The sequence below is a fragment of the Apodemus sylvaticus genome, chromosome 6 (genome assembly GCF_947179515.1).
Source record: "Apodemus sylvaticus chromosome 6, mApoSyl1.1, whole genome shotgun sequence".
NCBI classification, from domain to species: domain Eukaryota; kingdom Metazoa; phylum Chordata; class Mammalia; order Rodentia; family Muridae; genus Apodemus; species Apodemus sylvaticus.
Genome location: NC_067477.1, coordinates 38,936,220 through 38,960,470, shown reverse-complemented (window position 1 = coordinate 38,960,470; position 24,251 = coordinate 38,936,220). Strand labels below are relative to the sequence as shown.

The 24,251-nt window shown below is 46.9% G+C and overlaps 1 protein-coding gene across 7 annotated transcripts in view; it reads right to left on the bottom strand.

The window, feature by feature from the left end:
• Dpf3 (double PHD fingers 3) overlaps nt 1–24,251 on the bottom strand; it is a 275,541-nt gene that overhangs the window by 163,550 nt on the left and 87,740 nt on the right. The window lies entirely within an intron of this gene.

Genomic DNA, 24,251 nt, shown 5'->3' with positions numbered 1-24,251 from the left:
ACCTAGAAAGAAAAACACACCACGGAAGAAACTTGGTGGAGTGCCTTAGCTGGGCGTGGTCATGCACCTGCAATCCTAGAATTCAGGAGGTAGAGCAGGAGGTGAAGCCAAAAGAAAAGGAGGGAGGGAAGGAGGGAGGGGAGGGGAGGAGGGGAGGAAAGGGAAGGGCAGGAGGGGAAATATGGAGGAAAAGGAGAAGAGGCAAGAGGAGAGGAGAAAGGAAAAGGGAAGATGTCTAGTTCCCCTGCTTCTCTGCTGACACCCCAGCAAGGCTCGGAGATGTCGCCCTAGTGTGACTGCCACAGGAGTAGACCATCAATTAGACCATGCCCATCTGCGGACTCCCTGCTCAGCCCCATCCTTGCTGCTAGAGGAGCCTGAGCCTCAGCGCCGCTGCTGCCCTCCCCAGCAGAGGGAATGTGGTCTGGCATTTAACACCTCCACAACGAACATGTTCCTCCACAGTCAATCCTCTACTCGCTGCCCAAACGACCTTTTCAAAACAGAAATCGGACCATGACATTCTCTCCTCTTTAAATCCCTCCGGTGTCTTCCCACTGCACACAGAATAAATCCAAACTCCCTCCCATGGCGATAGAGCCCCAGACTGTTGTCTGGCTCTACTCGCCTTCCCTGTTTCCTCTTGTCCCCACCTTCTCAAGCACTGGGTTCCAGGTCTCAGTACCTTTTCCAAGATGACCTCAGACCTCAGGACCTTTGCACATATGCCACCTCCGCTAGCTTCACAGACTCCTCCCAGATCTTCTGGCTGGGTGATCCTTAAAAAGCCGTTAAATCAGTCTAGAGCTGCCAACCCACACCACTCCTCCCTGATCCCTTGCTACCTCATATCCTAGTTCAGTTTTTATAACATTTTCCAGAATCAAAATTCTCTGCTTAGCCAGACATGTTGGTGCATGCCTTCAGTTGCAGCCCTCAAAAGGCGGAGGCAGGTGGATCTCTGTGAGTTCAAAGGTCTATATAAAAAGTCCCAGGACAGTCAGAACTACACAATGAGGCCCTATATAAAAAAAAATTTTTTTAATTAATAAAATAAAACAGTCTTAGTCTCCTGATTGTCTGTGTGCAACTAAACATTAATTTCTGTGGACCAGTCTCTTCAGAGCCCCTGCACCCAGCACAGGATTTGGACCCTAGAAATATTCAAGTAGTACCACTGAACAAAAAAAAAAAAAAAAGAAAAAGAAAAGATCTTGGTAAACTGAGTCAGAACAAAGTTCACACACACACACTATAAACAGGAACTGATGAGATGCCTCCTCACTTCTGACCCTCCCCCATCCCACCCCTACCTCTGTCCCCAGCCCAAAACACCCAGGAGAGCAGGTCTATCTCCAACCCCACCATCTCTACATTCATTTTGCTCATGGTCCTACGATGCCACCTTTTCCCCCCAAAGTTGGAGCAAGTGCTGGTAAATAGTGTCCATCTGTGGTATTGGTCATTGCTTTATACGCCAAAGGGACAGTCCATGCTCAAAACCAGGGCTGCAAACCAGCAAATTCAGAAGACAGTGTCTACTGGGCCCATTCTGTCTCTCCTCAAGGGCCTTCTCCAAGTGAACCTCCCCTAGGGTCCCGTGCTAGCTTACTGACCCATGTCCGTGTTCTGAACCCCTAGCCCATGGGTAGTACCAGGAGCACTGCAGGCCAGGGGTTGGGGAAGGCTTGACAGGAAATCAATGGGAACTTGAAGGTTATCTGGAGGGCACACTAGCCCCACCAGGCACCTGCTGGGATGGGATTTGTGGTCCTGACCTCGCTTGGGGACCTCTGCCCTCCTGTCAGAGTTGGTTAAGATCAACTGCAGAAGCAAGGCCCTGTGCACAAGTCATCTTCAGGATGCCCTTCTAAGGGAGACCCAGACAAAGAGGCCCAGTGTCTCCTCCCGCCTGCCGCCAGGTTCCACAGTACTCCACATTCTCTTCGTAGCAGTGTAAGAAAATCACTCCAGTCATCCTTACGAATGCATACTGACAATTTTCCAAATCTATTCTGAAGCTTGGCTGCATGTAAAGTTGGGCTATCCCTTCTTCGCGAACCTGGTTTCCCCATCCCCTGCACCCCCTGCACCCCTGCATCCTCTGCATCCCCTGCACCCCCTGCACCCTCTGCATCCTCTGCATCCCCTGCACCCCCGCACCTCCCTATACTCCCTGCATCCTTATCCTCATCTGTCTTTTCCTGATACCATCTCTCTCTCTATCTCGCTCTATCTCTCTCTCTATCTCTCTAACTCTCTATCTCTATCTCTATTTCTCTAACTCTCTCTCTCTCTCTCTCTATCTCTCTAACTCTCTCTCTCTCTCAATCCTTCCATCTCATAAAGAGTCATTTAACACACAGGGTAGGAACAGAGTCCTCAGCCCATGTCTCCAAAAGCTGAACATGAGACTAAGGTAAATATAAGGAGGAAAGGCTGAGGAGAGAGCTCTCTGTAAGGTGTTCAGTGCACACCCTTGGTTTAAAAGCCACTATGACAGCACACACGCTGTCACCCCAGTGTTGGGGAAGCAGAAATGGGGTTTCCCTGGAGCTCACCGGCCTGCTCATTTAGCCTGAACCTGAGCCTAAACCCCAGGATCTTTGAGATATCCCATCTTAACAAGTAAGGTGGAGCTGGTCAAGAAAAACACTCAACATCAACCTATGGCTCCGCATGCACATGCATACACATCCAAGCACAACTGCACAAAAACAAAAAAGAAAGATACACACCCAGCGTGGTTTTCAGATGAATGGATGGATGGCAGCAATAACAACAATGGCATAGATGATGCGGACTGAGTACACAGTATGTGCGGTCAGCCATGTTCTATATAACATATAGTTACTATTTCATCTAATCTCCTTCAACCACCACCACCACCACTCACGATCACCATCATCATCATCCCACTATACAGATTTGTAAACTGAAGTCAACAGAATCCTAAGGAATTTGTCCAGGGGTACAGTTGGCTCTGGGAAGATGCAAATCCCAGAGACAAAACCACAATGCAAATCCCGGAGACAGAACCTCAATAACCTACTCTTTCTTGGAAGTACTAAATTTTTCGTTATGAGCATCATGGATTTGCTGAGTAATTTTAGCTTTTTTAATGCCTTTGTGCCTCAGTTACCCACACCACCCCAAATCCCAGAGCTACCTCTTAGTAATTCAAGAGGATGGCTGATAGAGGGAATTCCCATAGACATCAGAGAACTACCTACCTATGGAGGTATTCGGCCCAAGGGTGAGCAAGGACTTTAAAAGTCCCGTGGTCTCACATCTCCTCAGATGAGTCAAATGAGTTCCAGCCTGAGCTAAAGAGGCAACTCAAACATGCCAGAGTCCTAGAGAGTGCATCATCATTTGTGCCCTGGTTATGTTTTATTTTCAACTGTGTGTGTGTGTGTGTGTGTGTGTGTGTGTGTTTGTGTGTATCTGTGTATGTATCTGTGTGTATATGTGTCTGTGTATGTCTGTGTGTGTGGATGGATGGATGGATATGAGTACATTTGTGCATGTGCACATGCATGTGTGTGTACATGTGTGTGTGTATGTGCCTGTAGAGGCCATAGACATTAGAGCCCTCAAGCGCAAGTTACCAGCAGTTTGGAGCTGCCTGATATGGACGCAGGAAATCAAACTTAGGACTTCTGAAAAAAAGAACCACCACCAATACATGTCCCTAACCACTGAACCATCTTTGCAGCCTCTGCTGCCTAGTTTTAATAGAAAGAAAATTAGTTAATGAAGAGCTGCTATGATCTGCCCCTGGCACACATAGGTGGAACTACCATTAGATCATCAGTCTGGACTCTTCAGAGCTTCTCACACCATTTATAGCAGGTATCTGGAAACTGTAGACCCTGAACCAGAGTCCAACTATTGTATTATGTCTTAATATTTTTATTTTAAATAAAGGTTTATTGACAGAGCCATGTGTAGAGTTCCTTGACCCATGGTTTTGTTTTTTACAACCCAAAAATGTTCAATAAAAATTCTAAAACTAGGCAATAAGTTTTCATTTGTAGGCCATTCTGAGGTGCGTGATAAAATTTCAGTCAGTCCGGGATTAGATCGTCCCTTTCTCTAGCGTCCCTCACTCACAAGCTTCCAGCTTGTCGACTGGTCGCTGTCACACCACCATTTATTGCCATCCCAATTACCATGTCGGTGTCGGCCGCCACAGGATCCAAATCTGGTTATTGTTCTAACTTACTAGTACTTATGGTTCCTACTTGGCCTAATATGTAAATTAAATTTTATCATGGCTTTTAATCACTTCCTTTCTCAATATTATCAAGTATTCAACCAGAAGAAAGTTAAAAGGAGGAGGATGCATTTGCGCGTGCAGTTTGAGGGGATGTGGTCTATAACTGTTGGGGAGACCTGGTGGCAGGGGCAGGGGGTGACTGGCCAAACCCCTTCACAGTCGAGTCACCACCCACATCATGGCGCATCTTCCCGCCCCACCCTCCCACCTGGAAATACCACACAGACAAGAGCTTTGTCTCCTAGGGGAGCCTAGAAACTCTCAACATCATACCCAATAGCAACCATGATAGGCACACGTGTGGTCAGAGGGGACCACGGTCTGTATACTCTATCTAAGCTTTCAGGCATCCACGAGGGAATCTATTGAAGTTTCAACAGAGACCACGGGGCCTAAAAAACTTCAAACTATTTCCTATCTGGACCTTTACAAGCAGAGTTCACTGGCTCCTGACCTCCAGCATAAACCTTGAATAAGGCAGATTCTTCATCTCCACAATGAAAAAAAAGAAGGAGGTCTAAGAGTCATACAGCTTAAACAGATAGTTTTACAATTATCTCAGCTTGGTACAACTTAATAAAAACCCATAAACACAGCTAATAACAAGGAAAACATGCAGGAGCTCACCCTGCCTATTTAATAATCATCGTTAACTACAGCAAGCAAAACATCACTGAAAATTAATTTTCCCCTAGGCTCCCCGGAAAGCCTTTCGTCATTAGGAAGTGCTGCCAGCCAGTGGGTGAGAGGGTGCTGGCCGCAGCTCCAAGGCCCTCATTGCCTGTTGGTGAATGGGGGACAGGCTCTGAGGTAGCTGGAAAGTAGGTGTTACCCTTCCTGGGGTGCCCTCCTAGAGCTCAGGGATATTTGAGAGATAGTACCTAAAGCCCCTTGTCCCTCACATGCCACAGAAGAGCCTAAGAAGAGCAGGGGATGGCATGGGATGGGTGGGGCGATTTCTGGTACTAGCTCCTTCCCATCTTTCTCCATAAGTGACCGGGAGGTATATGCATGGCTCCTGACAAGCTGCTGCCCCCTTCCTTCTGTGGAAAGAGGCCTGTTCCCGAAGGGCCAAGATGGGTAACAAGGCGAAGCAAACTTAGTCACTCTGGGTCTTCAACAAGGCTCTCAACCTATGGGTCCCTGTCAAGTGGAAGGACTTAGCTATGCATCTTCCAAATGAAAGGATGTGTGAAGCCTCCCGGGTGAGGCGGGTAGGGAAATGCAGGCCAGGCTATAAGCAGGAGCTGAGGAGGCTGGTGCTTCTCAGAATCATGGTGGCTGGACAACTCCATGGGGCAGCAGCTAATCTTGGTTGTCAACCCAACTACATCTGGAGTCACACAAAGCACAGTGAGGGCACTCCTGTGAGGGGTCTTCTTCATCAGATTATCAAGTCTTGAAGCAGCAAGACCCACCCTGAATCTGGGTGTCACCTTCTGGTGACCAAGATCAAAGATCGAGGAAGAAGGTCTTGGTTTTGCCTGTTTGCACCTCTCTGTCACTGGCAAGTTCATCCAAGCTGTTACTGAGGCATTCCTTCACCGATATCAGAACCAACACTTTCGGGATCCCATATACACTGAAGACCAGCAGCCCTCCAGGAGTCTTCTAGGGTTCCAGAGACAGGTTAGAACTGATGAGACAGACTCACAGACTGAGCAAATGCAGAATTCCCAGGCTCCCCTGAATACATACACATATGTGTATACGTACACATATGTATATATGTATATGTGTATATGTATGTATATATGTATATGCGTATGTATATACGTGCATATATATGTGTGTGTGTATATATACATATACATATACATATACACATATATATATGTATATATATATATATTCATTCTCTCAATCCTGTTCCTTTCAAGGACCCCACTAATAACATATGTAAAGAAAATGGTTTGCACAGAAGAGTCCCAGTTCACAGCAAGGTATCAGCTCAGTAATTATTCTTTCCCTCTCAGAAGTGCTCTTGCTTGGCTGATCGATAATTAGGTCCTTCCAATGGCAGATCTGTCACCCCCAGAGTCCAGGAGACAAGCATAAAGAAGGTCCCAGAAGAACTGATATGAGTGGGAAATCATGCAAGCAGTGGAGGGGGAGGGGCAGGACACTAAAGGAAGAACCAGGGAGGAGGAGGCCTGAGGATCACAAAGAGCGTGGCCCCCAGCACTGCCCCACCGCCATCAATATCTCCCAGGACAGGTTATCTGTGGAATTTACGCTCTCTGATAATTACCTTGCAGAGGTTCCACTTATCTTATCCAAAGAATCTGCCAGTTGCCAGACACACAAGGTTCTAGTTAATTCCATCTCCACTGCCCTCTGCCCATGTCTGCCGCCAGCTCCTGGCTCCCTTCCTCTAGCTTCTAACCTCCCACTTCCTCTGACCTCAAGTCTGCATTTGCATCTCTAGCCCAGGATGACATTAAGGGTAGAAGAGTCTCAATAACCCCTAGCAGGTTTAAGGGTTGATGCAATGGAATGTGATAGGGAGGGGAAGTCACTTCCTGGTACAAAGGAGAAGCTGATGCAAGACCTAGAAAATACAGACAGTCCCTAAAGCTCTGTGGCAGGCAGAAGCAACCTTTGGGTCCAGGAATCTAGATCTACCCTTGCCCTTGTTACCTTACCTGCCTAATGCTATTAGGTCTGGTTGATTTTCCTTCTTCTTTCTTTTTTCTTTCTTGACAGGATACAATGTAGCCCTGCGGCAAAACCAAAGATGACCTTGAACTTCCAAGCCCCATGCCTCTACCTTCCAAGTGTTGGGATTACAGGTATGCACCGCCACACCCAGTTTTATGTGGTACTGGGGATGGAATCCAGGGTTTCCCAAGTCAGGCGAGCACTCTACCTCCTCAGTTACATCCCAACCCCAAACTATTTATTACTCTCACCTCATTCATTCTTCAAAGTCTTCCTCCCTTAAACACCGTAAGGATGCCTCTCATGACTCCTCCCATAAATGTGACTGGTATCTCTTTAGATGTGTCTCACAGCTAACCACGGACCACTGAGAGCAGAGTCCTTGCATACGGGAGCACGACCCTTGATAATGAGAAAGCCATCAGCTCACGGTGGCCTAGGCACTGTCCTATGTCTTGGAAACAGGACAAGTCATCTTTTTAGCAACTGCAGGAGACATGCTGACACTGTGCCCTACCCTCCCCCAGACACACACAGAAGACACCGGGATCCAGAGGGCTGGAGTCATTAGCAAAGATCATTTAGTACATGGCCAGGTCAGGACTTGAACCAAATCTTATCTCAAATTCTGGAGTCTTCACCACCACACACCAGGCTACCACTACAGTTAGATTTTGCTGGCTGATGGAAAAAGCTGGTGCTGTTTCTATCCACATCAGGATTCTGTCTAAGCTCCACCCCACAGATACCTGGCAACAGCCAGGTATGCCCCGCCCCACAGTTACAAGTCAATAGCCAGGTAGGTCTGGCCCACTATAAAAGGGGCTGCTTGCCCCTCCTCTCTTTCTTACTCTCTCTACTCTTTCCCCTTCTCTTGCCCTCTTGGGCTCCTCCCTTCCTCCTTCCCTTACCCCCTCTCTCCACATGGTCATGACCAGCCTCTACTTCTCTACTCTGCTTCTCTCTGCCTTTCTCTGCATCTACTACCCCCTTAACTCCCCTCCCCGTGCCCTGAAGAAACTATTCTGTACTATACCATCATGTGTGTGGTCCGTCAGGGGGAAGGGATGCCTCAATATGGGCCCACTGAGGCACCCCCTTCCCCCACACACCGCCCATAGAACATATTCTTATGCCTATTTCTCTTTTTATGATCACAACAATCCACATGTGTATGCTATCATAATGATTACCAATAGCTGCTGGCCACTGGACTTATATAGCTGCTCTGACTTTCCCACATAGGAATTACATCCTGGTGGGTGGGGTGAGCATAGTCTGACCCACTGTGCATCCCTTGGTCCCACAGACACGAGCGTGGCCCTTTCTCAGGACCTCTGAGCCCACAGCTACTCAGCCCAGGTGGGTTTTAGGGCTGGCTCTCCATCTCAGAACCATCCCATTCTTTCCCGTCACTCTGGGTGGAGGTCTACGGAGTACTGTGCCAACTGTCAGGCTCAGTACTATTCCTATGTTTACTTATCATCCTTCTTCCCCTGAAAATATGTAAGCTCTCTGGGAGAAAGATTGGCCTAATTTATTCACACCCATGTGCCCAGTAGCTAAGACTGGTTCCCAGCCTACAGTAAGCAATCAATAAGTATCCACCGGATACATTGTTTAATGTCTCCGCTGAGTCTTCCGCACGCAGAGCTGGCTACTCTCCTTCACGCACGCATGCACGCCCCCTTATCTGTTCCTTATTTATCCACGAGCCTTTGTACCTTCATTTTCTGCTAAGGACTGGAGGGGTGGGGTCTGCTGCCCCTCACTGTGAGGTGCAGGCCGTTGTCTTTCTCATGCCCTTTCTACAGATGAGGAAACCGGAGCTCAGAGAACATGTGCTTCTAGCTCCAGATCACTCTCCCATTCTGCCTGCAGATCCTTGGGATCCATATCTGACCTGTGCTCCCTCCAGGAGAATCCCGACACCTCAACTCTCCTCACGCATGTGTCTCTAAACTGCCTGAGGCCTTGGACTCTCCTCCGAGCCCATCTCCTCTCCTGTCTCTTCTGCCCTGGCCCTATCCCCTTGGCCTCCCTCTGGATCCTGGATTCACTGTGACTCTTTCTCCCCCTGTTCAGTGTCGGCCTTGGAGATCAGCCTCTTGTCTCCTTCCCACTGCTCCACTGACCTGGCCCAACAGCAGGTACCAGGAGTGCACCGAGTGAGAAGTGACAGGGTGTTCATTCCCCGTCCGTCCCCTCCTTCCGGGTCACTGTGGGCTGGGTGTATCTGGTTCCTGCAGGCCACAGCTCTGCACTTCAAGCTGCTATTCCCATCAGCTTCCTATTCCCTTTGCCCTAGCCCTTGGGTTCTGCACCATTCCCCACACTGGTTCCTTGCCCATGTTTTATAATGGTCCTGCTATTAAATACGCCCTGGTTTGCTCCGTCTGAACCTTCCACTTTAGGCTGGCCCTATGACTCTCCAACTCACTGACATTACCCAGCCTCCTGAGCTCCTACAGTCCCCCCTTCCCACCCCCAGTACAACTATGGGCTCGTTGCCACCCACAGCTCACAGCAGCTGCCTCTGCTGAGCTCTTCTTCCCCGCTTAGGATTGGCATGTTCCTCTAATACCTATATATAAATGTTCGTTTGCTGGCTTGAAGGGTTGCCCAGCAGCCATCGCCTGGGCTCTAAACACTTCCTTGTTAAGATTCGAGGCAGTATGGAGTAGGAAGAGTGAAACTCCATAGAGCTCCGTGGAGATTGCATCAACCTGTCTGTCAATTATGAAAATGAAAGCAGAGACTTTGGGAGACAGCACAGGGATTCCTCCTACACCAGGATCAGGCAGGCTTCTCCCATGTAAGGTGCTATGCTGGTCACTCGAACAAAGCAAACAACTTTCAACAATCACAGTACCTTAATTTACTGAGCAGCTACCACATGGGAAGTTGGGCCTTGGCCTGTCGCTCTCTTCCATTCACCTTACTTTAACAGATAAGAACACCAAGGCTCAGAGAGGAGAAGAAATTGAACCAAAGCGGAACTAGAACACCTGTCAGTCAAGCCAACAGACCTCAGACTCCACAGTGCCACCTCCATCTGAGGGAGCCAGGGACTTGAGGCCTGTGTGTGCATTCTGCTCCTAGGTCATCACCCATGACCACGAGGCCGGCTGAAGCAGGATGAAAGTCAGGAAAGATGGGTGTGGTTAGGTCCCTGCTAGCAAAGCCACACTGTCCACACATTGATTCTCATAAGTCCTGGTCAGCTGACATGTCCCCACTGCTCCTCTCACTAGAGACTTCCAGCACTCACATGCTCATCCTAGACACACAGTTCCCACAGCACAGCCCCATGGAGACACAAAGCCCTCTCTACCTCATGTTCAGTCATGGCAGTCACCAAGAAACTCCCAGGAGTAAGAGACACAGTGGCACCGAAACGGGGAGGCTTCATGCAGCAGGCACTGAAGACCAACTGACCTGACCCAAGTCTAAGTATCCCCCCAAGTCACTCCTACCCTACCATCACCCTACTTCCAACCGACAGTTAACTCCAGTCAAGGACCAATGACTTTATCTTTACCTTTATCTTTGGACGCAATAGCAAAAGCACAATATTTCTAGTGTTGAGGGCCATCATTGGAGGCACTTGTGAGCCTGTGTCTATGACGCAGAGAGAGAATGCACTGCTGCTTCCCCATAGACCAAAACAGCCCTATCTCAGCCTTGGCTCTTTCATTGGCTCCTGGAGCACACAGCACAGCCATCTGACCTTGATCCACACAACTGCTGGCTGGCTTATCCCTCTGGGGATCCCAGCACTCCCAGGACCCAGCAGCCTGCTCCAGTAGACTACCCCGCTCTCCCATTAGCCCCCTATCTGTGAGTCTGACAGAACAAGACCAAATGGGACTAGCTGCTTGCAGTGACACCTGGCAAGATGATGTCGTCTCCCCAGAGCTATGATGGGGGCATGAGGCTGTGAAGAAGAGGACTTTCCTCCTCTCTCTTCTGTCCAAACCCTTCAGAATTTTGCTTAGCCTTTAGATTAAAAAATTACTGCTGAAACACAGAACCGGATGTCAAGGCTAGGGATGTAGATCAGCCTATAGAATGTTTGCCCAGCAGACACAAAGCCGTGGATCCAATCCCCAGTACTGTGTAAAACCAAGAACAGGGATGCACACCTATAATTCCAGCATTGGGAGTAGAGGCGAGTTCATCAGAAGTTCAAGGTCCTACTCAGCTGCCTGAGGGCTCAAGGCCAGCTTAGATCCCACAAGACACTGTCTCAAAAAAAAAAAAAAAAAAAAAAAAAAAAAAAAAAAGTTCCTGGGCTACTAGAATTCAAACAACTCACTAAGATCAAAAACACTCTCAGCCCGTTTAAACACCGCAAGCGTAATCCCCTCCGAAGATAGGATGGCAAACATGATTAGACCCAATTAATTTATAGAGAAACCAAGAAAAGAAGGAAAATCAATAGAATCGCCCTGCTCTGACCACTGCTGCAAATGAAGTCATAACTTGATGGTGATTTTGGGAGAAAAGCAGCCGAAAGTGTCACCCGGCAGCCATAAGGCAATTTAATAAGGCGGCATCAGACCATATGGACTGGCTGGGTGAAGATCACTGAAGCTGACAAGGCGCTCTTGGGGACAGAGGGACAGAGGAAGGGAAGAGACGGCCGAGGTCACTTGCTTTCTATTCATCATCTGCCATGAGGCTCATTGGCGGTAAATTCTCATCTCGCGCAGAAGTGAGACATACAGGAAAGTGAAATACAGGAAACAGGCGCGCTCGCCGCCAGCGCGTTAAGGACACTGGCAATTTCCACATAGGCAAAGGCCATATGGGCTGCTGCCGCAGCTTCACGCTAATTTCCTCTCCATCCTCACTCTCAACACGTACATCTCTCTTCCATATCCAGGGAGGAAGGACAGAAATCAACAAGCATCAGCCCTAGATCCCCGGCTGGGCCCTTCAGAGCATCCGGAGAGGAACCCCAGGGAAACAAACACACTAAGAGACCACTATCCCACCACCCACACATGCTGTCTGCTGATAGGTCTATGGTGAGGAGGATGCAGGTAAATTCAATAAGTTTGTACTTGGACTTAGCCAGGAATGTCAACACACAACTATAATCCCAGGACCCAGAGGAGGGTGGAGAAGACCCATTGTCCAAAGTCCTCCTCAGCCATATAGTGAGTTCAAGGCCAGCTGGGGCTACATGAGACTTTATCTGATATACATGACAAGGGTGTGTGTGTGTGTGTGTGTGTAATATATGTTCAGTGTATATACATGCATATAATGTATGTGTATGCATACACATGTATATATGTAATGCATGTGCGTGTGTGTGTCTATATATATATTATACATAATGTATGTATATGCATGTGTGCATGCATACACATGTATATATAATGCATGTACATGTGTATATATTATACATAATATATGTGTATGCAATGTGTGTATGTGTATGTTTCTATGTATATATGTGTGAGTGCATATGTGTGTATATTGTATGTATATATATTAGTTGTATGTACACCTGTGTATATATACGTATGGATACATAATGGTTGTGTGTGCATGTGCACATGTATATATGTGTATATATATGCATATATAAGTGATGGCATGTGTGTATATGCATGCATATATATGTATATTATAATGGTTGTATGTGCATGTGTATATGTGTATATATATAATGTATATGTTCGGATGTGCACATGTATGTGTGTTTGTTGTTGGACATACCTTTCAGTACAGACTGAGTAGAAAGGAGTAATGAAGGCAGCACCAGGAAATCCCCATGCCCATAAGAGTAAGCTCTCCACTGTCGGACTAACATCCCCTGTGCCCACCTTGCTCTCTCTGGGCTGAGTTCACGCAGAAGTCTAGTCTCCATGTTATTCATTCATTCATATGGCCAGGGAATTGGTAGGCAGTAGCTATCAGCACTCAGCCTCAGGATCCTGTCCAGAAGAAGCTCTCCAGTCATGAGTTCTAGCTCCTTGTGTACTTGTCTGCTGACCTGAGCCTCACTTCTCATCTGTAAAATGGGAGTAATCATAAAATTCCTCTGGTACGGCTTTCTTAGTTATCATCCATGCTGGAGTAGCTTCTCAATGATGCAGCTACTCAAACCTGCCTACTGAGTTACCTCAGTAAACACTTCACTGACTCTCCACGCAGTCTTGGATGGGATCATTTGTACTGCCTGTCATTGCCCTTTCTATGCAGGGTAAACAGAAAGACATCCCCCACCCAGGGAAAGCAACATAATCCCCTGAGTCCACATGACCAGCAAATATTAGCTCTCAATACTGTGATATGGGGGCTCCGTCTTCCACTCACTTGGTAACACCCATGACAGAAAACAGTAGGTCATGAGTCAATTACAAGATAATACTGTCTGTTCAAGGAGACTCTGCCCACTGGATAAACAGAGCAGAATATATTAAGAAATGGAGGAAACTTAAAAAAAGAGCCAGCCACATCATTAGTTCCAGTGACCAATCAGCTGTCTAGCTGGTCGGGCCAGGAGTCCGAAGTAGAGTGAGGTATATGGATGATTTGGGACAAAACCTTCCAGCAGCAGAAACCTAAGCCCCAGCACAGATCTGCCCAGAGTCTGCTGATTGTCCACTTTCGTTTAAAGGGCACTGGGTCACAGAAGAGGAGGAGCTTCCACAAGTTGATGGTGGGAGATCATTAAAGGATTTGTGGAGAGGCAGGTGGAACTCAGGGCTTCTAGTATACTAGGCAAGGGCTAAATCGCTAAGCTGTCTTCCCAAACCCAACCACAGCTTCCACAGGCTGACAGTTTGGAACATTGAGTAGTACATGGAGAGGTGCTGGGTCTGCTTCTTATTACCATGGAAGCAAATGACCCCAGTCTAAGTAGTCAGCCCGACACTAGCTTCCTAGTATAACATTCTAGATATCAGCAGTCCAGAACAAGTCTTCAGGGCTAGCATCAGGATGTCCGTGTTGCTTCCTGAAGCTTTAAGGGAGAGAACCTGCTTCTTTGCCTTTTCCAGCCTGGGGATCCTTCACTACCTGTCTCAAGTCTCTGTTACCAGTCAGGCTGTAAGCTCATCCCTCTTATCAAGACCCTCCGGTTGATGTCGGGCCACCTCCAAGTCCAGCCTCTCTTCCCCATGTCACATCTTCATCACATCTTCAAAGTCCCTTTTGCCATGTAGATAAGATGTTAATGGGTTGTAGATTAGGATTTGGGTGTAGCTTTGAAGAAGCCTCTTTGAAGAGGTGTGGTTTCTTCTGTCTGCCAAGGTAGGGTCGGCTGCATGTACATGTAGACACTATTAAAGCCATGGTGAAGAAATAGAGTGAGTATTGTTCCGTCCTGAGTTCAAGAATATTGAAGCTGGGGCCGGAGAGATGGCTCAGTGCAACCAAGGTGCACATGGCTCTTCCAGAAGACCCAAGTTTTATTCTCAGCACCCAATTCATTGGGTTTATAAATGTCTCTAACTCCAGCTCCAGGGAAACTGAGAGCTTCTTCCTACCTCCAAAGTCACCATACTCACATGTACAAACTCACACATAAATACACACACGTACACTGTTTTTTTTTTTTTAAATAAGAGGAATGCAGAAAATGTCTTACTTTTTGAGAAACATTCAAGTACAAAGCATATTTGTTGTGGGCTGGAAATTAATCCATGTTGATTGACTACTCGTCTAACAAACACAAGGCACTAGGGTCAATCCCCAGCACTGCAGATACCAGGTATGGTAGCATACAACACTCAGCAAGTCCATGTAGACAGGAGGATCAGAAGTTCAAGGTCATCTTTGACTACACAGAGAGTTCAAGACCAGCCTTTGAGACTCTCTCAAACAACAACGAAAGCAAATGCTCTCAGGGAGCACAGGTTTCAGAATAAGCCAGGGAAGTCAAGACAGGAACTCAGGGCAGGAACCAAGATGCCCAAACTGAATTGGAGACCATGGAGGGTGTTGCTTACTGACTTGCTCTCTGTGACTTGCTCAGTTTGCTTTCTTATACAACTCAGAACCGCACACCCCAGGGTAGCCAACAGTGCACCTTGACTTGTAGAGCATGCCTTTAGTTCCAGCACTCTGGAGGCAGAGACAGTAAGGCCTCTGTGAGTTCAAGACCAGCCTGGTCTACAGAGCAAGTTCTAGGCTCTGTCTCAAAAAAAAAAAATCTTATGTATATATGTGGATATGGATATGGATATATCTCTCACAGATTTGACTGCAAGAAAATCTAATATAGGCATTTTTTTCAGTTGAGGTTCCCTCTCCCCAGATGGCCATCATCTATATCAATTTGACAAAAATTAGTCAATACAATCACTTAATAAAGTCTGAGCTGTCATTTATTCAACTGGAAATACTAACCACAAGAACAAAGAACAAAACAGGCCCCGAATCCTTCTCTCCATGCATAGGGGCCAGTAAATACTTAGCAAAGGGCAGCTCGTGAACTGGGCATGCTCCTGTTAGTCTACTGCTTCGGTTCTGTCAGGCCCAGTCACTAAATCCATCTGCTTGACATGAACCATTTGGCTGTCAGCAAATACACCAGACCCTGTTGAGCCCCAGGAACCAGAAAGCCCGCTTCCCCCACTGCAGATGAATTTTGCCATGCTGAGGTCTGAGGACTAGGAGAGACACCCGAAGATTTACCAACAGGATCAGAGTGATGTCACCTTAATTCAGACACGGTCCAGAAACAGAGATCTGTTTACTTTGTAGAAAAAAAAAAAAAAAGGAGGCCTTTCTCATCCACAGATTCAGGCTCCAGTGTTCTGGATGCCTTTCTCTTTCCAACCCTTTCTTACTTTTAATTATAGTCCAATAAATTTGGGCTGCAGATTATAGTCAACAGTATTTTTTGTCCTCCCATTTTGTAGATGGAAAAACTGAGGCAAAGAACAAAGGAACACGGACTTTATCTTAATGGAACAACATTACAGGTCTGTGGGATTCTACCGCTGAAGTATCTCAGATGATGTTCAAAATATCAGAGCGAGCCTTGGTGGTATGTGGCTGTAATCCAAACACACAAGGATGCTGGAGCAGGAGGAGCAGGAGTTCAGGGCCAGTCAAGGCTACATAGTCTGTCTCAAAGGCCCAACAAAATGGGATGGAAGCAGAGACAGGCAGGTAGATCCCAGGAACTGACTGGATAGCCAGTCTATCCAAACTAGTATGCTCCATGATCACTGGGAGATGCCTGTTATCCTCCTCAGGGCTCCACATGCATGCACGCAGGTACACACACACACACACATACACACACACACACACACACACACACTGCACTCGCTTGTGCTGCACCCACATGAATACAGAGAGAGAGAGAGAGAGAGAGAGAGAGAGAGACTGTAGTATGAGTCACACATCATCTGAAATTTTAGGCATCATGGTGAACTTAGAGTTGTTGGATACCATGCTAAGTATTCTATGCATTCATTTATTTAATCTTAACAAACTGCATAAGGCAGAGAACTCTTTATTATTCCCATTTTCCAAAAAGCTCCACTGTTGAGATCAGGTAGTTCTGCACTGTCATTCCCAGTAAATGCTAAATGCAACCTAAACATGGCATCCCTGTTGGAAACCACGGTTAAGTCTGGAATCACACGAGAAGATTAACAAAGTAGATCTAAGAGAGAGTTAGACCAGAAGACAAGTGTTCCCAGGAGGGTAAGGTGGGATGAAACAAAGTAGCAAAGAGACCAAGGCACAAAAAGACCAAGGCCCGAGGAAAAGGACTACCGTTCCCTGAACACCTCACCAACAGTGAGAACTACCCAGAGAAATCACTGGCTTCTGCCAGTCTGGAGCCTTCCAAGATGAAGATGCGCTGCATCTCCTCACACTCCAACTCTCCTGGAACCCAGTGTAGCTAGTGGCTTAGCATGGGAACATGTGGAGCAGAGGCAGGCTGTCCAGGTTAAAACTGCCCAAGACCAGCTGCCTGCAGACCTAAGGGAGCCTAGACTAGACCACGGAACAATAAGCACGGTAAATGGTTGATTGTCCTCCAACGGAAGTCACTGTTCTCGGGGCATTGTGGTAAGTAGCAAAACTAACAGGTACAGGCAGCAATCGGTTTCCCTTCATCTTTATATACTCAACTGACAAGAAAAGGCTTCCCATGTGATAGTTACATAAATATCTCATGAATCTTCATGGAATCAATAATGGTGTAAATTAATGAATAGTGTGTACCTTAGAAGGCAGGGATAAGGTTACATTGAAAATTCTATTGAGACCCTTTGGTTGTTTATAGATTTTTTCACTTTTTTTTTTATGTTTATGCACATGGAAATCAGAAGACAACTTGCCTAAGTGGCTCCTTTCCATCCACCATGAGTTACAGGGAGCCAACACCTGTACCCACTGAGCGATCTTGCCAGCTCTGGGATATTTTGGTAATACTATGGAATACTTTTAGTTTAGGTTACTAATACCTAATGTTAAAATCCACTTTCTGGTCTAGTGGTGTAGGTGAGTGTGTAGAGTCCATGCCTGCCATACATACAACCCTGGGCTTGATCCTCAGTACTACATAAACTGGATCCTCAGTACTACATAAACTGGATCCTCAGTACTACATAACTATCACTCCCAACAGGACAATCATCCTGAGCTACACATTGAGTTCAAGGTCATCCTGACCCTGACTCAAAAAAATGGGGGGGATAGATAGATAGATAGATAGATAGATAGATAGATAGATAGATAGACAGAGATGATAGATCCAACCAATCCATAGAGATGGTAGATAGATAAGATAGACAGACAGACAGACAGATAAGACAAAAAGAAAAAAACTGACTTATTCTTCCTAGTTGACATCCTTTCCCACTGAGTTTCATCAAACAAAAGAAGTTTCTTTCACACATACCTATAATGCTAGTGGTAGTGATTAAGTGTGTGCAGAGTTGGGTTCTAAATTCAGCAACAACAGGAACCTTGCTGTTTTCTTAATTAACATCTTTACTTCTGTGAAATAGTAATTTATGCTGCCCTCTCTCGACCTGGCTGGGTGGCTATGGTAAAGAAGACAAACCAAGGAGGCTCTTGGACACTGTCCATCATCAATAAATCTACTTCCTCGGTAAACAGCTTTACCTGCTGATGGTTTTTTATAAGATGGGCTCGTGAGCTCCATTTATCCCTTTGGCTAGGTTCCTTTTAATATTCTACATCTGGTATCCATATTTTCAACAAATAAAATGATACAAGCAATCATTAAGGACCCATTAGTTAAAATGATCCTGAAAAGTGGAAATCTGAAGAAAATGGGTTTCTGGCAAAGGATCATACATGACCAACGTCAACGCTGATACCTGCAGGACTCTCTGGGACCAGAATGCCCATGAAAAACTGTGTATACAGCTTGGTCCCCTTTCCCTTTAGCAGGTTCTGCTCAGCTCCAGAAGTCACAGGCTCCAAATCACAGGAGCAGTGGGAAGTATGGCTCTTCCTCACCTATATCCCACCTTGGTAAATCACAGGTTCAGTGGAGCCAAAGATAGCCCTTCACACAGGCCCTTCTGCTGGTGAGCATTCTCCATGTACCCTAAATACACCAGGTCTCTCTTGCTTTACCACTTCTCCGGAAACCCATAAGATGCATGTAAGCCACAGTTTTGGAATGGCTATGGGTATCACACCCAAGAATCTCAAGAGCATGCAGGAAGCAGGGCATGGCAACCAGACCCACAAGATGGGCTACATTAGCGTCATCCTGGGGATGATGGGGCTAAACAGATGTCAGAGCAGCCTCTACTCATGCTAGGATGTAGAATGGGCTGAAAAAATAGGCAACGCTGGCCCTGCTTAGAATCCTGGGTCACCAGAATCTCCATCACCCCTGTCATCTTTTGTAAGCCCATTTTCCTCATTTGCTTTACCTGCATAGTTCCTTTACTGCATACATGAATGGAAGGATGGATGGATGGATGGATGGATGGATGGATGGATGGATGGATGGAGTAATAGACAAATGGATGAGCTAATTCACAGATGGATGGGTGAATAGATGGGTGGATAGATGGTCAGATGATTCAGATGGTCAGATAGTCAGATGGCAAGTGATTCTGCATTTGCAAATTGAACCAACACACAAATGGGAATGACATACTCAGAAGTAAAAAGCCTTGAACCACTGCCATCAAGACATTAACCACAGACCTGTGAGTTGGGTGAACTCCTGGGTGCCTCTTTCCTTCCCACCCCACCAGCAACCAAAGTAGCTAACACAATCTAAACACACTGTAGCCCAAGAAAATCACCCAGCCATTCCCCCAGGCAGCTGCACTGGAGTGGAGCTACCCCTACACGCACATTCTCTTTCCTCCATCCTCGATAGCTACTTGTATCTTGGTAACAGTCCAGAAGTCAAAAGGCTACAGAAGATGCATGCACTGTGTAGGTGTCTGGGTTTGGAATAATGCAGGGAGCTACCCACAAAAATATCAAAGAAGTTTAGGCTGCAAAACAAAAAAACATGGAGAACCCAGGGTGGTCATCAGAGACACACAGTACCTCAAAAAAACATAGGAACAAGAGACCAATCCAAGATGAAGGCCTGCCCCTCAGCCACCTGGCCAAAGGATCATGATGACCTCAAAAGAAACTGGTGATTTACATAGAAGCACCTGTGAACTATTACTCAAAGAGAGGATCTATCAGCCCGGAGTCCAGGCACTTGTTTAGAAGACTATCATCCACTCTCTCAAGAATCATGCTCCCTTTGCTCTCTCCATGAAGCCCCGGGGCCTATCCGGGGACTGACAGAGGAATGCTCACAGCTTGGCCCCTCCAACTTGATCTGCTCAGAATATGGCTTTCAGTGGTGACAAATCAGAAAAGCAAGCCCTGGAGTGAGTGAAACCCAGCCATGGCCCTTCATGCTTGCACACAGCACCCTGGAAACCAGACACAGATGGCACAAAAACACGACTCCTCATAGCCAGGGACTGAAGGCATTTGACGGTGGGAGAAAATGCACTTCCTTGCCCTCGTTTTCCAAGGACATCAAAGAAGAGCGGTTGCCAAGGCCTTGTAGGAAGTACAGCTACCCTAAGTACCCACAGGGAACTGCTCCTAGGAGCCCCTCCCAGATACTAAATTCTGCAGATGATCTAGTCCTCCACAAACAATGGAGTAGAACCTGTGTACATCCTTTTGTGTGCTTAAGTCATCTCTTGAGCTATGATACCTAATACTGCAGAAATGCTATGGAAATGGATATTACACTGTGCCTTTTAGGAATAAGAGGGAAAACCCTCGGTGTTCAATACAAAAGCAGTTGTTTTCTTCTCAATTCTTTAGATCCCCGGTTTAACTGCACAGCTGAGGAACTCACAGATGGCAACAGTTCGTGGCAATGTCACTCCTGCAAGGCATCCACCTGTGGGGTGGCTCAGTCTCAGAGCCCAGAAAACACGGCACAGGGGGAGCCACGAAAATGATCCCTAACTAGAGAGCGAAGAGAATGACTCCAACAAATGGCAGCTTGAGAACGCCGAAGTCCAAACGCCAGTGAAGGGACAGCCGGGTGTGCAGGCCTTGTCACCAGCCCCTGGGACACCACAGAGAACATGGCCCTTAAGGTTCTGCCCTCTGTGCACTTCTGTTGGAGAGACAGTAAGATGCACGGGTAAGGAGTCACAGCACAGACCACATGAGAACAAGGGCACCGGCTGAGGTTCCCATCCTGCCCTGCGACTCTGGGGCGGGGCATAGCAGTCCATCACTGCATTTCCTAGGCTTGTTTCTTCAGCCATAACATAAAACCTCTAGTAGCTCACAGTGCTGTGAGTATAGTCCTCAGAGTCACTGATTTCTAGCATAGCATCCTTTCCCTGTGTTAAGTGTTGCTGCTGCTGCTGCTACTGTTACTGTTGTTTATGGGATTGGGTTTTTGTTTTGTTTTGTTGTTGTTTATTTGTTTGTTGACTGTTTGTCTTGAGACAGGGCCCTATGTAGACCAAGCCAGTCCTCAAATTAGCTGAGGTCAAGGATACCCTTGAACTTCTGATCCTCCCACCTCTTCCACCAAAGTGCTTGGTTTGTGCAGTGCTAAGGACTGAACCCAGTGTGGTAGGCCAACTCTCTAGCAACTGAGCTGCATTACCAGATCCCCAGGCCATATCCTGTGCATCGACAACCATGTCTGATGAGAGTTAGAAACGGGAAGAACCCAATCTGTCATATCAGCATATACTTCAGACACCACATACACATACACACACAAACACACAGAGATACAGACACAGGCACACACACAAACACTCACACACATAAACACACACACACACACACACACAAACACACACTACCCTCCAGGGGCCAAGGCACACTCTGGCTTTTCTGCCCTGGGGATTTGGATTCCTCTTAAAATATATACAAAGGGAATGGCCCTCATTTACTTTATGATACATTCTCAGATGCTGTCAGAATGAGAAGCAAGGTGAAGGCTAAAAACCACTCTTGGGGCTGGGAAGATTGTTCAGTCCTGCACGAGAGAGGACCAGAGTTCAGATCTGGGGCACCCATGTAAATGTCAGGCAAATGTGATGTGGGAGGCAAAAACAGGAGATCACCAGGACAAGAAACTCAGCCTCAATATAGAAGGCAGAGAACAATCAACACACACACATACACACACACATACACACACATCTCAGTTTGTTACCTTGGCCATGAAGAATTCTCAAATCACACCCCAGGACTTCAGCACTCCAGGAACCTTATCTTCCCTATAGGATTGGTGAGTACCTAGCCCACCATCCACCTCTCTCCACCCACTCCACCTAGTAAGGCTGACAAGCTATAGGATTCCCAGCTAAAGGAGCAACAGCTTTCCGTGGAGCCTTTGCCTCCTGAGGCAGACTTCTCCCAGACAGATGTGTCTGTTTCTTCCCAGAGTAGGCTCATGGAGTCTCAGCTGACCAGCCTTTCTGTCCCTTGTGTCCTGTCATGAAGCCTGCTACTGCCTCTCACAGAAGGTCACTGCATTTGGATGGCAATGGTTCTGGTCAGAAAGGCCACTATAGATAAGTCATAAACATTGCTCAATGTGACAGCCAGCCATGGTACGGGAGGATCTGGAGACAGGAGGGAATAAGGGACAGGTATAACCATAGAGGCCTCTTGTAGATATCCCAGTCTAAGATGTACAAGAAACAAAACATAAAATAACAAAATAAATGTGTTGCCTGCTGATGTTTGGCCCATGGTCATGAAGGCCATTTCTAATTTCTAGTGTTACAGTTAAGCTCTGTATACCGCCCACCCTTGTATCCACAGGGACAAAGCTGAACTTAACACCTACACATCTTTGGCCTACCAGAGTAGGCAACAGAAGATCCACACAGGCAGGAACAATGTTGGTCTCTCTTGCTTTCCTCAAAACTGTATACTCACCAAATAGCCCAGAACCTTGCCTCCTGGGGGATTCTCAATGATATGAGGCAGAGGGATAGACAGATGGATGGATGGATGGATGGATGGATGGATGGATGGATGGATGGGTGGGTGGGTGGGTGGGTGGGTGGATGGATGGATGGATGGATGGATGGATGGATGGGTGGGTGGACAGATGGACGGACAAACGGATGGACAGATGGATAGATGGATAGCTGGATGGCTAGGTTGCCCAACATTTTCCAGAAACCATCACAAGCAAAAGGACTCAGAACTCAAACATGAAACACAAGACACCCAGTGAAAGGGGTTGATAAATTCACTGGAAGAATTTTAAACACTTCAGTACCTTAGCCTAGCATTGGTGGTAACCCAAGAAGGAAAGGGTGCAGGGAGGGACAAACAACTAATAGGAGGTAGGTGAGAGGAAGCAACATAATTCAGGATGCAGTGTGACTGCCAGGACACACTCACATACCACAGACAATGACTCCCTTCCTGATCCTCTCTGCAGGGACCCTCTAACCCATCAGTCTCCATAGTACTTCATTGTAGAACAGCACAGCAGGTCCACTGTGCAAAGTGAAGGCATTAGTGAACATCTGCATACTGGAGGCCACCTCACAAGAAACAACAACAAAAACAACAACAAGCCACAGGATGCCTTCAATAGCGAGCTGCTGAAGCCAGTACTCTCTCCTGTCAGCTGAGGAGTAGATACTCCTTCACACACACACACACACACACACACACACACACACACACGAGACTTTCTTTCAGGGAAATTGGTTGAAGATTGGGGGAAGGGATCAGGAGGGTTGTGTTCATTTTTTCAGTAAGAAGATAGAGCAGGGGAAGGTATGGTGGGCAAGAAGTGACAAGGCCAAGCCGGGACATGTAGAAAGCCTTCAAATGTAGCAGAACCTGATTCTACTGGGCAACCCTATCCTGTGACTATTCCCTTTGAGAGCTGAAGAGGTGACTCTGTGGTTAAGAGGACTTGCTGTTTTCAGCTCACAACCACCCAAAACCCCAGGGGATATGTCACCCTTTTCTGACATTGGTAGCATCAGGCACACATGTGATGCACATACACCCATAAAGGTAAAACACACAGACACATAAAGATAAATGAATCTTTTTTAAAAGATAGAAAGATTCTCTTTAGGTACTTCAGTGAAAGGAGGCTCTGGGGACCTTGTAATAAAATACACACAACGCTGGGTGGTGTCATTGAATGACAAGAAACCAGAATATCTGAATTCTCAGATACTGTCTAGCTATCTCCTGGTCTAACTCAATGCATGTGTGTCCTGTATCTGCCACCAGACCTGGAGACACGTATGCACTGACATGTCTTCTAGACTGCACATACAACTCCAGCTTTACCTAGGACCTGTCTCCTCAGGCATGGCGGGGGCCAGGGGAAAACTACTAATGTTACACCACCACCACCTCAAAGAGAAAGACAGGCAGGGTAGTCAGCCAGTCCCACGTGGGGCCTTTTCACCTGACAGGCAAAAATCTGAAAACAGGACTGTGTTTTCCAGTATGCTTCTGTTTTGGTGGTGGTGGTGGTGGTGGTGGTGGTGGTGGTGGTGGTGGTGGTTTTAAGGAAAATAGTTCTCATTTCTCTACAGGGACTTTCCTTTTCCCTCCCTTCAGGAGTCTTCTGCCTCCCTTTCTCCCATCCCAACACACTCAGGAGACTTCATGACAACAGACAGTCCCCTAGGTCACAGAGGTCCTATGTAGAGACAGTCAACCTTTCTCATCACATCAACTACTAAAGCCTCCTCACATGAAAGGTCTTCAGTTGCCAGAGTAGCCTGCCTACCACACGTGAACCTCTAGGTTCAATCCCAGCACTGAGGAAACCAGACCTGGT